Raw genomic sequence first — 12,748 nt, forward strand, 5'->3', positions numbered from 1 at the left:
TGTGGTCTCCTCAGAGTACTTAAGGATTAGGAACTGCTTGTATTAAGTTATCAAGCAAGTCAGTAATAAAACAAAAATAAATGTATTCCACTGTAAGTACACATTCACCAAACCCAGAAAAAGAAGACATTTCCTATCAGTGTCTGATCACAGCCTGACACCTTTGTTTTTATGAATAGTACTAACACTCTAGCCTACTGTAACATTTCTTCACTTATCCTCATTCATTGCCATTTCAATGTGCTTTAGGCTCTACTGTTGCTACTTTGCTCCTCCAAATGCATGCTACAAACTTCTACAAAAGCACTGCCTTTATCACTTCTTGTTCAAAAACCTTCCCATAACTTGCCAACATCTAGGGAATTTTGCCCAGCTTCCTTACTCTGATTTTCACTGGTACCTTTCTAGCCACCTTTAATATTTACTATTTCCAAAAGTCCAAAATTCTGAAGTTTGATGCTATTAGAATCCTGTTTGCATGCGTATTTCCTGACACCATCTCACCAGATTTATTCTCTACCACCAAGTCTATCTATGAGTTTGCAGGCAAGTCCAGATATGAATATTCACAGTTTAAAATGTGTGAACGCAACATTACAATATGAGGTTTTAGAGAATCAAGTAGTTTCAATGATCAAGATACTTGAACTCTCTCTGGTAGGAACTGGAGGGAGGAATCACTGAAATTCTAAAGCAGAGGTTAACATAATCAAATTCACATTTCAGATATTAGTGGCCAGGAACTAGACAGAAAAGATTTTCAAAGCAGGCAAGAGTGGCACACACCTCTAGTTCCAGCAGCTCAAACACTGAGACAGGCACTTCAGTGAGATCCTGTCTCAAAAGTATGCAAGACAAATGGGGAGTCAAGAACTTAGCAAAAATAAAGACAAAGTATAAATCTGAGAGATTCTGTGATAAGTCAGTAATATTTCATGTACAATCTGTTCCACTGTCCACTTTCCTATTTGAAATTTTCTTTACACCATAACCTATCTTTAATATATATACATACATATATATAAACAAACATATACATATTTGTATTTATTTATTCAGTATGTTTGTACACAAATGGAGGTCAGAGAAAAACCTGTGGGAATTTGTTCTCTCCTCAGTCAGGTGATCAGTTTGGCATTAGGTATCTCTACTGGCTGAGCTATCTATCTCACCTGCCCCTGAGCTGTCTTCAAAACATTAATGTGACTAAGCTCTTGCTCTGAACACCCTTTGGGTGCTTCTTGCCGATCTTAGGACAATGAACACACTTCGCTAACAATTCTGCTGAGGTCCTGCACTGCTGAACTGGAGTTATGTTGTGTGACTTCTCCGTTCCTCAGCAGTGTATGCTCTAATCACACTGGCTTTTCCTCAGTTCTATGAGCACGCTGCTTTCTCTCCCCAACAGTGACTCTGACAAGTGCTGTCTGCTCAACACTCTACCCTCATTTCAATCTTTTATCGTGGCTTAAGTAATGTTATCCTCTAGGCGCTCCCCCTCCCTGCCACCCCACACACACTAGGTCAAGAACCTCTGATATATTCTTTTTTGTTTTTTTTAGGGTGCAGAGGGGTGAGGGTGTTGAGAAAGGGTCTCTGTGTAGCCCTGGACATCCAGGAAGTCCATCTGTAGACCAGGCAGTCTTCAAACTCAGATATCCAGTAGCCTCTGCCTCCTGAGTGCTAGGATTAAGGGCATGTCCCACCCACTGTTATATATCCTTGTACCACTGGGTCCTGTCCCTAAATGACTTCTTTCCACAGTTCTACATTTCTGTGGGACTCTGGAAGAAATGTCCACCTTGATGACAGGAAGGCCTCTGTGGACAAGGACCAGCTCTGTTTTGTTCACCACCATGCTAAGCTCTTAGCACAGCCTGGCATACTGATAAGTAATTAAAAAATCATTTGTTGAGCTAATGAAATTCCAAATTAGTTAAAGATGATTCTCAAGTTTCTACTTCTGCCAAGGTGGAAGCCATGCTTTTAATGGCAATGGAGAAATAAAGAGTTGGACACCTAACAGATTTTTTTCTTAAAAGAAAAAGACAGAGTTAACACAATATATATTATTATGGTTTGAGATTCATCAGAGTCACGGTGACAAGTATATTACATTACAAAAGTTGCCGGGTGTTGGTGGTGCACACCTTTAATCCCAGCACTTGGGAGGCAGAGGCAGGTGGATCTCTATGAGTTCGAGGCCAGCTTGGTCTACAGAGCAAGTTCCAGGACAGCCTTCAAAACAATACAGAGAAACCCTGTCTCGAAAAACCAATAAAATAAAATAAAAAATTCCAAAAGTCAGTGAGTCTCCTAGGGAAAATAAAAGAAGTGGGGAAAAAAAGACCTTTCTACACTCCTTTTAGCTCCCATTTGAAGATACACAGTGAGTTACTACTGACAGGTGTAGGATATCTTTAAAAATGTAGAGGCCAAGTTTTAAACGATGAGAAACTAATGAGTAATAACAGCTGCTGGGCTGGAATGTTGCTTGGTGGTGTGCAGATGGCACACTCACAGGCTCGGAACACGCCAATCTCTAGCACCAAAAAAAAAGTTTTTAAAGTTACAGGCTAACTCCCCAGTATCTGGAGGGACAGCTCCTGCAGATTCATTAGCAAAAGCATAGAGACAGGGGTCATCTGGTCTCTTCTGAAAGGTCAATGTCTTGAAAAGCAGTCTAAAGGAAGTTCCAATTCTTTTCAATGCAGAAAAACATACTTTTGTGAAGGGGAAAAAATAGGCAAAAGGTAAAGGCAAGGCAAGTCCTAGATTCTAAGGATGAGAAAGATAAATAAGAAAAGCAACATATATTGCACCTTTACAATGTGCCAAGTATTGATCTAAATGCTTAAGGTATCGATTTACTTTAAATCACACTGAAGTTCCATTAGGCCCATATCATTCTTTATCCCATTTAAATAGATGTGGAAACTGACACATGACTAGGAAATCTGTCATGACCAACAGCTAGAAAGTGGAGAGCTGGTATTAAAACCCAGTCGGATGACGAAAATCAAGTACATTCCTTACAATACAAATCTGTGGACATTTCCTGTACGACGGCAGGAAACACTATGGAAAATCATCTGGGGGTATGGAAGGAAATAAATGCAAGAGGTCTCGCCTAATGGCCTGTTCGCTTACAAAGAGGAGCTGAGGCTCATGGGGGAAAGGCCTTAAGCAAAAGGTGTGGTGTTGGTGCTGTGGAGAGAACAGAAAAGACCGAGAAGTCTGGAAGTCGGGGTCAGAGCCCAGTTGGTCCTGGGGCGTAAACGCGGGTCCCGCGAATTCTACACTCCCAGCCTCACCACCCCGTCAGGGATGTTCTGGGCGCTGCAGAGAGCAACATAAACAACTCCTCTCACGGTAGCAGCTTGGGAACAGCGCACGTCAGCGCGGCTGACAGTCGGGGCAGCCCTGTGGCCACACTCACCGAAAGCTCGGGAGTAGGGCAGAGACGCGGGTGGGGGAGGGGAGGCGCGCCCGGTAGACCCGGCGATGCTCCCTCCGTGTGCTCGCCCAGCACCTCCCAGGCGCTCTGGAGGGCGCTCCCCGAGGACGGCAGCCGGCTCCCTGACGCCCGGCAAGACGCGCGGCGCCGCGGTCCCAGCCCTCGCCGTCCCGGGCGGCGCTCGGCCGCCTCTCCCCGCAGCCCCGCGACGGGAACCCAGGAACTTACCCGGCCGGTCGGCCCCGCACAGCAGCCGCTTCCAGGGGGCGCTCCGCCTTCTCCACCAATCCCGGGCCGCAGGGAGGACGCCAGGGCGGGATCTGGCGCCGACAACCAATCATGCAGGACGCAGAGCACGTCTCGGCGCACACAGCCAGTTCCCGCCATTGAAGGCGGAAAAAAAATTCCAGTTGGCGCCAAACTCTGGTACTCTGCCGCCGCTCAGAAGGGAAAGGGGCAGGCGGGGACCTCAGGGCGAGGGGGCGGGGCTGTGCCCCGGAAATTGCGTCACAAGGCGGAAGTGCGGCGGGTCTGCGTAGGCGCTAAAGAAAGGGAAAGTGAAGCTTGAGAGCTTAGGGTTTGGCCGAGGGCAGGTGAGGAAGACTGACTTAGTTCTTTATTCTAGATTGTGTCAGCTGCACTAGTCAGCGCTGAGTGCCTGCCCTTGAATGGTAAACGTGGCGTAGCACAGACTTTTTGGAGCTTGAAGGTGAGTCTAGGGCTGGAGATGGCTCAGTGATTGCTCTTCCAGAGGACCTGGGTTCAATTCCCAGCACCCACAGGGCAGAAACAACTGTCTAACTCCAAGATCTGACACCCTCATACAGACACACATGCAGGTAAAATACCAATGCAGATTGAGTAAAAGTAAGTAGATTGCTTTAGAAACAAATTTAGCATACAATATATTATCGATTTTACCCCAACTTCTCTTAGATCCTACCTACCTACCCACCGAATTTCACATGCTTTCTTTAAAAAAAAAAAAAACCAGTAATACTGAATAAATAAAATAAATAAAAAGCCAAGACAATGCAAAATGAAACCAAAAGCCCACAAAAACATGGAATTCATTTTGTATTGGCCGACTACTCCTGTGCATGGAGCCTGCCCCCAAGTTTGGCTGACGAGTGACACTCCATTAAAGAAACTGATGTTCCCTTTCCCAGCAGGTATCAATTGCAAATAACTTCTTGGTTAGGCCTCTTCTGGTTTGAACCCCAGAAGGACCTCTGTGTTCTCAGTCTCTGCATTCATATGTATATCTGTCCTGTCTTTCCTGGAGTCATCTGTTAGAGAGCCCCATTCTTGTCTCCCTCCCCAAGCCCCGCCCACTCAGTTTCCAACTAAGAAAAGGTGCCAAAAAGCCCAGTTCCACATTCTTGGTGACAGTTGTAACTTCTTCCTCTGATGACACCAGCCTCCCAAGTCAGGGCCTAAAATGCTCAGCTTTTGATCATACTTGGGTAAACTCAGCTCGTGGCAGACACATCATCACCTCTCACCTATCATCTATAAAGTCTCCCTGCTTTAGTTCTGAGTGTATCTTCTCCAGCCTCCATCACTGGGACAGGAGAACACACCTGGGAGTTGCTTTCCTCAAATAAACCCATTATTTATACTTTTTAAATTTCAATTGATCCGGCATAGAAACCTATTATGGGGGGGGGGGTGGCAGAAAACCTATTATCTTGGTGCTGAAACCCAGGGGGGTTGAGCGCTGAGCCTGGAGGGACCTCCCCTCCCCCCCACCTCCCACTCCTCTTTATCTTTCTGGCTCCTCTCCCTTTATCTTTCTGCCATATGTGATAGACTTTCAACTTGGGGTAAATCACCCTGTTCTCAGCTACCCCCTAAAAAGTTAATGGGTACCTCTTCAGGGTCAAGTACTCCAGGGATCCCCTCGCCAGGACAAGCCCATTTCATTCCAAGAGCTGTCCCAACTTCACTGACTGACCCCAGGATATTGAGTCGAATGCCTTACCCTAATCTTCAGTCTCTGGCACAGACTTAAAAATGGGCAGCGCCAGGTCTAAACACAATCCTTAGTTACTCTTGGGTGTGTGCTGCGAAATTTATCCAAGTTGTGGCTGTCTCACACCATATGCCTGAAACACCTGGTTTTCTTTTGTTCTGTGACCTGGCCTCAGTATACTTTCCAGATGGCCACCAGAGGTGTCCCCCCCACCAAACCTGAGTTCAAATCCTGAGATGGGAAAGGGCAGAAATGAATTGTCCGACCACCAGATGAGTTTCACACAAGTGGCCCACCCCAAATATCTCCAGCTGTCTTTATTTGTACATCAAAACAAGCATGTTTTTCATAATAACAAATTTTTCCTATCCTCCAATGTTAAACTCTGGCCAAAACAAATATGCCAAACATCTTTTTGCCCAACTTTAGCATCAAAACATCCTTTTAAAAAGATTTATTATATATACAATGTCCTGCCTACATGTATGGACAACAGATCTTATTATAGAGGGTTGTGAGCCACCATGTGGTTGCTGGAAATTGAACTTAGGGCCTCTGGAAGAGCAGTCACTGATCTTTACCTGTTAGCATATCTCCTGATCACATCAAAACACCTTTAAACCAAAGACAACACTTAACATTTTGCTAATTTGGCCATATCAAGCCATGTACAACTTATCTTTACAAAACTAAAAGGTGATTGACATAGGCACACAATTTCAAGGACAACCATATCATTAAAAAGTAAACAGAAGCCAGGCAGCGGTGGCACACACCTTTAATCCCAACACTCAGGAGGCAGAGGCAGGCAGATCTCTGTAAGTTTGAGGCCAGTCTCGGCTACAAAGCTACACAGAGAAACCCTGTCTCGAGAAAAAAAAAAAAAACGCAAAAAAAAGCAAGAAAAAAAATCCACCACTACCACCACCAACAACAAAAAACCTTAACAGAGCGTATTTACAGAAATAGGGGAGATCTACCTCCAGCTCTGTCAGCACTGAATCAGAACAGCTCCCAGGGTCTGAAACTAGCATGCCCAGACAAGAAACCTAAGAAGCATCAGCTCCAAAGAATTTTAGAAGGAAATATTCGAGGAAAAAAAGGGGGGGTGTTCTCAGAAATGATCACCTCTGTCCCATATGTGATTGACAAAGTGAGACTAAAAATCACCAGGAGAATCAGATCAAGAGTCCCCGCAGTATTCTGCACTGTCCTGAAGTCCCCCAGTCCTTGCCCCAAGGGCCTTTGCTCTATCTGGAGACCCGTTGGACAAGCACTCATATACCAATCTTAAACTGGGCCTCATGGCTCCCAACAGCAGGGCACTCTTGACTCTCCAGCAGCTTGAGAATTTCTGCTGCATACGGACAAGTGGTCTGAACTCCCTTACATTTACATTTAGGGTTTTTAGGTTCTGTGTTCCAGTCCCTCCTTAGGTAGTCGGTGCTCAACGGCCCAGGCTTTGTTTGTTGGGGTTTTTTGGGGGGAGGGTTATTGTTGTTTTTTTGAGACAGAGTTTCTCTGTGGCTTTGAAGACTGTCCTGGAACTCACTCTTGTAGACCAGGCTGGTCTCAAACTCACAGAGATCCGCCTGCCTCTGCCTCCCGAGTGCTGGGATTAAAGGCGTGCACCACCAACGACCGGCTAACAGGCCCAGGTTTTGTTGGCTAGGGTTGTGGTGCCTCCAAACTCCAGTTTATCTGGGAACTTGGACCCTGAGCCCTATGAACTGACCAAGCTGCCTGAGTCACGTGCTCCACCTAGTGGCCAGACTTCTTCCCCCTCTGTGACAAAGGTCGAGGTCCAACCTCCTCCCTCTAATCCTCCTCTCTCTCTTCCTCTCCCCGCTCTCCATCACTGCAGGCCCCACTGCCCTCCCCCTTCTCCAATGCCACCCCCTTGTTCTCCATCCACACACTGGACTACTCCCCCCTGTATCCTCCCTGGTGGCTTCTCAAACTAGGTCTCAAAAGACCCCTGCCATCTCTGCCCCCTCCAAGAGGTTCCTGGAGCTGAGGGAATTGTTCAAATTGTTCAAGTCCCCGTCCCTTTCTCCTTTCAGGCCTTCTTACAGATAAAAAAAAAAAAGCGGTTGGCCTCTCTTTCTGCTAACCGTTCGGTTTATATTAAGGAGTTCTGTTGTCTTCCCAAGCCTATGACCTGATCTGGCATGAGCTTTAAGTCATCCCAGCCTCCACTCTCAATCTCAAAATGCGTGGTCGGGTTCAGTCAGCAGCTAGACAGTACACAGACTAGAGCCACCTATGAACAATATGGTCCCTGTGGGTGACATGGTGGTTCTGGCTATGGAACTCAACTACGACTACCAGCCAGGTCAAAATGGCCACCAGAGCTGGGCGGTGGTGGCGCATGCCTTTAGTCCCAGCCTCTCCAGCAGGAAACAGGGTCCTTGCTACCCATTTCATGTCTCAGTCATTGCCAGATATTAGAAAAAAAACTATAAAAGGCTGAGGATGGTCCCCAAATCCCAGTATAGGAATTGATGAGAATGGCTTTTAAGGTTTTTAACACCTGGGAGGAAGCAGCTGAGGCTTCCTGGCAGGCCTGGCTGCAACAGAAGTCTATGCTGCAAGCTTGGCAGCTGCCCCAAGACCAACAGCACTCTTGCAGAGGGAACAAGATAAGTCTACAAGCCTCCATCCCTCCAGGGCTCAGGCAAAGTCAACTCCACCAGGGTCTGCTTCAAATGCGGCCAGGAAGGCCACTGGTCCCACTCCAACCCTTGGCCACCAACAAGACCATACCCTGTCTGTCAGCAGCCTGGCCACTGGAAGTCAGAGAGCCCTCATGTAGACCCATCCTCTGCGCCGCACACAGGAGGTCCAGGCCCACCAGTGCAGGCATCTGAGATTCTTCCAGCCTTGGAGCTCCTTAGCCTGGCAGAGGACTGATAACACTCAGACTTGGAGACTCCCATCGCCCTCACGAGCGCAGGGTGATGCTCCAGGTGGCAGGTAAGTCCATCATCATCCTGGTGGACACAGGGGCTGCCTTTTCTGTCTTGACCTCACACCCATGGTTCCCTCATCAATTTCTGTCATGGGGGTGAACAGGATCACCTTTCCGGCCCAAGACCCTGCCACCTCCCAGCATTCTTGCAGGACGATTCTTCTCACATTCTTTCCTAGTCATACCCATTTGTCTGGTGCCTTTGCTTGGCTGTGGTATTCCCCACCACTTAGGGGCCACCCTCTCCTTGGCCCCTGCATCCTCTTCTGACTCCCATCTTTTTCTTCCCTTAATTGCCTCACAGGCCCCTATCCCACACCACTGCCCTGTCCCTACTCTCCTGGATCCAGTAGATCACCAACATTCATATATATATATATATATATATATATATGTGGATATTAACCCTCTATTGGATGTTGAGTTGGTGAAAATAATTTCTCATTCTGTAAGCTGCCATTTTGTTCTATCAATGGTGTCCTTTGCCTTAGAGAGGTTTTTCAGTCTCATGGGATCCCATATGTTGATTGTTGATCTTAGTGCCTGCACTATGAATGTTCTGTTCAGAAAGTCTTCTTCTGTGCCAATACAGTCAGTCAAGGCTATCACCATCTTTCTCTTCTATCAAGTTCAATTATCTGGTTTGAAATTGAGTATTTGCACCAGCTGGACTTGAGCTTTGTGTAGGCAGTAGATATGGATCTATTTACATCTTCTACCTGGGTCCAGTTCTTTCATGCATTGTTTCTAAAAAAAAACCCCAATTACCTTGGCCTCCAGCCCTGCCCTAAACCCTGTAACCCTCTTCCTGTCCCTTCTGCCTCTGATACCTCCTCTTACTCCTACCCAGAGGCTGTGGAAGCCTTATCCCAGCTTGGTCTCCTAGAGCAACCCCCCACAGATCTCCCAACTCAATGGGTTTGTTTATGGACACTCTCTTATAAACAGATCAGGAAACCACCATGTAGTGAGATATTCAGCTGGCACCTCACCTGTAGTGTTGACCACGCCAGTTTGGGCATGGTCACAGGTGTGGACGTGAGGGAGAAAGAGTTTTAGTGACTTCTCCCTGAAATAAATTATATTTAACCTGTTATTTGAACCTAGTCCTGTGAATTATTACCTATGCCTCCTTATCCTTCAGCAAGTCTTATTTCTTAGAGCCCCTCTTTGATCATACCCATCTTCAAACCCAGGTCTACTCCTCCTGCCAGATGTGTGTCAAGGCCAGCCCACAGGGGGCTCGCCAAATAAGCAGCCCTTGCTATGCTAGGATGGACAGATTGACTTCACTCCCCCACATGCACACTCATAAAAAGCTCTGCTATTTCCTAACTCTTGTTGACACCTTTACAGAATGGATAAAGGCACTCTGCGGCTCCAGGGAAACAGTAGATGTGGTGGTTCAGGTACTCCTGGAACACATCATCCCCTGGTACGGCATGCCACATGCCATCCAAATGGACATGGCCCAACTTTTACTTCCAGGGTCATAGAGCTTGTGCCTGAAGCTCTCAACATCTCCTGGAAACACCACATCCCCTACCACCCACAACCCCCAGGAACTATTGAGAGGGCCAACGGATTCATGAAACAACTCATCAAGCTCTCTATTGAACTTAGGTTGACTGGCCCTCCTTCCTCTCCATTGTCCTTACCCAACTCCAGGTCACCCCATTCTGTCCCACAGACCTAAGTCCTTTCGAGCTCCTATACAGAAGGTAGTTCATTCTCATCAACCACCTCCTGGCCCAGACCCCTCCACTACCTGAGTACATACCTTCCTCTCCCTCCTACAATTCCTTCTCCATTCACATGCTGACAGCTATCTCCCTGCCCCCATGCCAATGGACCCAACTGCTCCTGCGCCCACCCCGTCCTCCCCAGGGACTAGTACTCCTCAAGCAGTTATCTCCTAAGTCTTGAGAGCCCCTACACTATGATCCTTACCACCCCTTCAGATGCCAAGCTCCTGGGACATCAGTGCTGGTACCACCTTTCCAGACTCAAGAGGGCACCTACCAAGTATGAATGTCCCAGCAACTAGGACCTCATCTGTTTTTTTTTTTTCAGAAAGTCTCAATAATGGGCATGGATTGTCAAGCCTATCTGCTTTTGTGTCTTGCTCATTCACCTTTGTCTCTTTATTCTATGCTTTTTTTTTTCCTTAAAATGTCGATGCTTTTAACCCCAAAGCCACAGCCTTAGCTATGACACCAAGCTAGAAATCTGTTCCAGCTGTTTTACACTCACATGCTCCATGAGGAAGAGGGCTACTACTGTATGAAGGAATCTGGCCTGGTGGAAACTAATATCAAGTTACTCCACGATAGTCTGAAAAACTTTGCCAATACAACCAGGGCACATCTCCATCCCATTGTTTCTGGAAGTCTTCACTCTTCCCATGACTACCCCTATTCACGGGGCCTGTGGTAATAATCACAGATTTTTTTTTCCTCCTAGAGCCTTGCCTTCTCCACTTCCTCCAGGGTGGCAGTTAACTGAATGCTTCTTCACCCATACCTCCTGCTGAGCACAAGCCCACTGACTTCTCCCCATATTACCCCATGCCAGCAAGAAGTAGCCAGATTTGAACCAGTGCCTATATACCCAAAAAGGTCACGATGTTCAGTTGGAACCTCCAGCTTCCTCCTGTATGATCCAGAAAGCCCCATTCCTGTCTCTTTCCAAACCCCACCCACTCAGAGTTTCCAACAAAGAAAATGCACCAAAAAGTCCAGTTCCACATTCTTGGTGACTATTGCAACTTCTTTCCCTGTTTCCACCAGCAGCCCAAGTCAGGGCCTAAAATGCTCAGCTTTTGACCATACTTAGGCAAAACCCGGCTCGTGGCAGACACATCACCACCCCTCACCTGCTACCTATAAAGTCTCTCTGCTTTAGTTCAAGGCACAGCTTCTCTGGCCTCAACCTCGGGAACTGGATAACTCACTTGGGAGTTGCTTTGCTCAAATAAGCCCATTGTTATACTTCTTAAGTTCAACTTGATCTGGCATGCTATGTCAGTAGAGAAACCACTTATGGTGGCAGAAAACCTATTATCTACCACACAATAATTCTTTGGGGAAAAAATCCCACCACTAAACCAGGAATTCCAATGTGCCCTCCTAATTACACCCAAAACAGGAACGTTAGTGATTTACTAGCCTCACCCGATCCCAAGGATGAACTGCCTACAATTCAGATTCAGAGCCTGAGGCCATTAAGGGCAAGAATTCAGTTAATAAATACTAAGAAATCAGAATGGTACGGTATAATGGAAAAAAGAGTAGGACATCAGGACCTTCCCTTATGTGTGCTTTATGAGGGGACCAGGCCCACAGAGTAAGACAAGAAACTGTAGTGTCTGCTCCCCAGGAGAAGTTCTTTCCCCAAGGTCAGGCATTTGGATAAGAGTCTCCATTCCCTTGTGGGTTTGAGGAAAGTTCCTGCTTGAAATAAAGCAGACATTCTCCTTATCTCTAGCAAGAGGAACTTGTGTTCCACTAAAGTATGACTGGTGCCTATTGTCAAGGCCAGTGCTAGCTTCCTCAATCCCTGATATCTAGCCATACCAAAGTTCACATGCCCCCTTGTCTTCTGCTTAATCCTATGTGCAACTACAGAGTATAAGAAGTGTAGTCCCTTTTCAATTAAACGCTGCTGACAGCCATCCTGATTCACCCTCAGATGGTGTCCACCCCCCCACCATGCCACAAATCCTCTTTGGAACCTGAATTCACCACTGGAGCAGGTCTCTGGCAATCCCTTATTGGTAGGTACATTGAAAAATGCAAATAAGATAACTCAGTTCATATACATCATTTCATAATGAGCTTACATTATGTTAGCAATTCATGCCATCTTCAGCCATTTATTTCCCCAAACCCAAGACACATTTTGCTTTTTTTTTCTAGACAGGATTTCTTTATAGTCCTGGCTGTCCCAGAACTAGCTCTGTAGACCAGGTTGTTGTACTTTTTTAAAAAGTGGCATGAGAAAAGATGACATGCCACAGTTCAAGTGGAAGAATTTTTTATTAGGGGAAAGGAATTGTAAAGAGGGGAAATGGGAGGGAGAGACTGGCCTCTGGGGACAGGAGCAGCAAGAAATAGAGAGGGGGAGGGGAAGAGGGCGAGAGGGAGAGATAAAGAGAAGGATAGGAGGTGAGTAGGGCCCTTTTAAAAGGGAGCATAGCGAATGTGCACAGGTGGTGCTCTTAGTGGCTGCAGCTGAGGGTGTATCTTGTCAGAACTTCAAGGGCAGGTGTTGCAACTCATTTTTGTGGGCTTGAATTCGTTTCCAGCCTACTTGCCCAATTCGTATCTGAGAGGGGGAGTGTGGA

The 12,748-nt window shown here is 46.6% G+C and overlaps 1 protein-coding gene across 2 annotated transcripts in view; it reads right to left on the minus strand.

Moving 5' to 3' along the window:
* Positions 1-3,900, minus strand: part of Casp8ap2 (caspase 8 associated protein 2) — a 32,039-nt gene extending 28,139 nt beyond the window's left edge. The window contains exon 1 of one of the 2 annotated variants that reach the window (XM_040740534.1): positions 3,686-3,900. The gene's annotated coding sequence lies outside the window, so the exon portion shown is untranslated. Of the gene's footprint in view, positions 1-3,439; positions 3,658-3,685 lie in introns of those variants that run through there. The other variant, XM_040740542.1, reaches the window with a different exon arrangement.
* Positions 3,901-12,748: the final 8,848 nt, after the last annotated feature.

This window comes from Mesocricetus auratus, unplaced genomic scaffold (genome assembly GCF_017639785.1).
Source record: "Mesocricetus auratus isolate SY011 unplaced genomic scaffold, BCM_Maur_2.0 Super-Scaffold_6730, whole genome shotgun sequence".
Classification (NCBI taxonomy): domain Eukaryota; kingdom Metazoa; phylum Chordata; class Mammalia; order Rodentia; family Cricetidae; genus Mesocricetus; species Mesocricetus auratus.